The following is a 3425-nucleotide window of genomic DNA, read 5'->3' as shown; positions in this document are numbered from 1 at the left end:
TCTGAATGAAAGGGGTTGTATTTGCTCCTGAAGCTTCTACAATTGCTCTTTCTCATTCGCTCCTCTACCCTTTCCTCTGCTCATGCTCCAATACCTCCTGGATTTCGTTGACTCGGTTGCTAAGACCACAACATGCTGCCTCTGCTTTGAAATGTTATCAGTGCAATACTGAACTCTAAAGACTGCTTTTGTGAAATGTCTTTATTCTGTCTCCATCTCTGTAAATTACACTTATGCTGAACATGTTCGTTGCCTTGTCTAGCTTGGCTTTGTATCTTTACAAGTTTACCTTTAACCCACTTTACTCCTCATTTTGAAAGCTTTACTGATACGTGTGTTCTGGCTATTAGCTCAACTCAACTAATATTTGCTTGTCAGGGAGGCAATAATTTGCCACAAATTGACTCAGAGCAGATGGGATCTCGACAAAATACCCCCTAATTTTCTCCTAAAATTTCAAGCCTTTGACTTAAAAAAAATGAGGCCTTCCTTTCGAAAGGGAATCACTGAAGGGCAAGGATGGGTGCTGTCTGGTATGTGGCAGAGAGAGATGGAGAAGCCTGGCCAAATGCCTCCCAGAAACACTCAGTGGCCATCTTTGAAACAGGCCATAAGCATTCTAAGATTTACATTGTTTCCCTTTTATAATTTTCTTACAATATACAGGAAATCCTTGTGATTATTATTATTATTTTTAAAGATTTTATTTATTTATTTGAGAGAGAGAGAGAGAGCACATGAGAGGGGTGAGGGTCAGAGGGAGAAGCAGACTCCCCGCCGAGCAGGGAGCCCGATGCGGGACTCGATCCTGGGACTCCAGGATCATGACCTGAGCCGAAGGCAGTCGCTTAACCATCTGAGCCACCCAGGCGCCCGTGATTATTTTTTATTATGGTAAAATATACATAATGTACACTTTGCTATTTTGAGCATTTCTAAGTGTATAGTCAGTGGAATTGAGCACATTTACATTCTTCTTTTTTTTTTGTTTAAAGATTTTATTTATTTATTTGACAGAGAGAAACACAGCAAGAGAGGGAACACAAGCAGGGAGAGTAGGAGAGGGAGAAGCAGGCTTCTCATCATCACAGTCTGCTTGTACCCCAACATGTACTGCAAGTCCGATGCAGGGCTCGATCCCAGGACTCTGGGATCATGACCTGAGCTGAAGGCAGACACTTAACGGCTGAGCCCCCAGGTGCCCCACATTTACATTCTTCTGTAACCATCACCATCATCCATCTCCAGAACATTTTCATCACCTCAAACTGACACTCTGTACCCATTAAACAACTTCCCATTCCACCTTTCCCCCAGCGCTTGGTAATCTAATTTCTGTTTCTATAAATTTGTCTATTCTGGGTGCCCTTTATAGAAGCGGAATCACAATAATTGTTCTTTTGTGCCTGCGTAATGTGCCTGTCCTTTCTACTTAGCATAATGTCTTTATGTTTCATTTAGGTTGCAGCATGTGTCAGAATTTCCTTCCTTTTAAAGATCAAATAACATTCCATTACATTTTGTTTACCCAATCATCTGTCAAGGGACAGTTGGATTGTTTCCACCTTTTGGCAATTGTGAATAATGCTTCTATGAACATAGGTGTACAAATAACTGTTAAAGTCCCTGCCTTCAATTCCTTTGTGAATATAGTTTACCCCGTGTGTGGAATTCTATGTTTTTTTTTAAACTTATTTTTATTTTTTATCATTATTTTTTAAAACACTGATAATACATTAAGCAAAAAGGAAAAAAAAAAAAAAGATTAGTCACCAGTAAGCCCACCACTCAAAGTGGTAGAGTGTTATCATTAACAGTAGAGTGTTTATTCTTTCAGACTTTCTAATCTACCCTAATATCCATAGGGAAAAGAAACTTTAAAAATATCATTTTAGGGGCACCTGGCTGGCTCAGTCTGTAGAGCAGGCAATTCTTGATCTTGGGGTCGTGAATTCAAGTCCCATGTTGGGCATAGAGCCTACTGAAGAAAGAGAAAGAAAGAAAGAAAGAAAGAAAGAAAGAAAGAAAGAAAGAAAGAAAGAAAGAAAGAAAGAAAGAAAGAGAGAGAGAGAGAAAAGAAAGAAAGGAAGAAAGAAAAGAAAGGAAGAAAGAAAGAAAAAGAAAGAAAGAAAGAGAAAGAAAGAAAGAAAGAAAGAAAGAAAGAAAAAGAAAGAAAGAAAGAAAGGAAGGAAGAAAGAAAGAAAGAAAAGAGAGGGGAGGGAGGGAGAGAGGAAGAGGGAGGGGAGGGAAGAAAGAAGAAAGAGGAATCATTTTAGTCTTTCTAGCTCCAGGCCACCTTGGGCTGCTCTCAGTGGGGGGCATCCAACACCTATGGCAGGAAGGTGGTGGCCACAAAGAAGATGAAGAAGTCACTGGAGTTGATCAACTTTAGGCTCTAACTCATTAAGAAAAGTGAAAAGTACATGCTGGGGTACAGGCAGACTGTGATGATCAGACATGGTAAAGCAAAACTGGTCATCCTCGCCAACAACTGCCTGGTCTTGAGGAAATCTGAAATAGAATACTGCACATGTTGGCCAAAACTGGTGTCCGTCACCAAAGTGGCAATAATACTGAATTGGGCACAACATGTGGGAAATACTACAGAGTATGCATTCTGGCTATCATTGACCCAGGTGACTCTAATATCATTAGAAGCACGCCAGAACAGACTGGTGAAAAGTAAATTATGCAAAATTTTTCTTTAATAAAACTGGCCTGAGCTTGTTTTAAAACTGTTAAGTATATAAATATATACTTATAATTAAAATATATAAGTATATATATTTAAATATATATAAATATATACTTATAATTAAAATATATAAGTATATATATTTAAATAGATAATTTTCATTCTCTCAGCAACCCTCTGAGGAAGACACTGTCTTCACCTCACTGACAAGTAAGGACACTGAGGCTCAGTGAGCAGAGTTTTGCAGCTGTGACTGAAGAAGTCAGTTGGGCTGGAAGGGGAGGCTGGAATGTCTTTAAGCTAGAGCCAGTAACCCAGAAATCAGGTAGAAATGCAGGTTGTTTTTCAGATGAGGAGGCTAAGGCCAAAGAAGAGGATAGCGCTGGCTCAAGGTCACACAACAGATTAGTGACAGATTTGGAACCAGAATTCAAACTCTCTGATCAATGCTTTTTCCACTATGATACTGCCTAGCCTGGCATTGCACCTGTGGTTCTCAAAATTTGGTGCACATCAAAATCCTGATTGTAGGAGGGGTGCCCGGCTGGCTCAGTCAGTTAAGCGCTGGACTCTTGATTTCGGCTCAGGTGACAATCTCAAGGTCATGAGATGGAACCCCATGTCCAGCTCTGAGCTGAGCATGGAGCCTGATTAAGATTCTCTCTCTTCCTCTGCCCCGCCCCCCTGCTCATGCTCTCTCTCTCCAAAAAAAAAAAAAATTTTTTTTAAT

The 3425-nt window shown here is 40.0% G+C and overlaps 1 pseudogene; it reads left to right on the top strand.

Moving 5' to 3' along the window:
* The first annotated feature begins 519 nt into the window (after positions 1-519).
* On the top strand, positions 520-2686 carry LOC123856026 (large ribosomal subunit protein eL30-like; annotated as a pseudogene).
* The last annotated feature ends 739 nt before the right edge of the window (positions 2687-3425 follow it).

The sequence above is a fragment of the Mirounga angustirostris genome, unplaced genomic scaffold (assembly GCF_029215605.1).
Source record: "Mirounga angustirostris isolate CCGP_5_RB_7025 unplaced genomic scaffold, mMirAng1.0.hap1 SCAF_16, whole genome shotgun sequence".
NCBI lineage: Eukaryota > Metazoa > Chordata > Mammalia > Carnivora > Phocidae > Mirounga > Mirounga angustirostris.
Note: the sequence above shows the minus strand (reverse complement) of the source record. Positions and strands in the feature narration are given on the sequence as shown.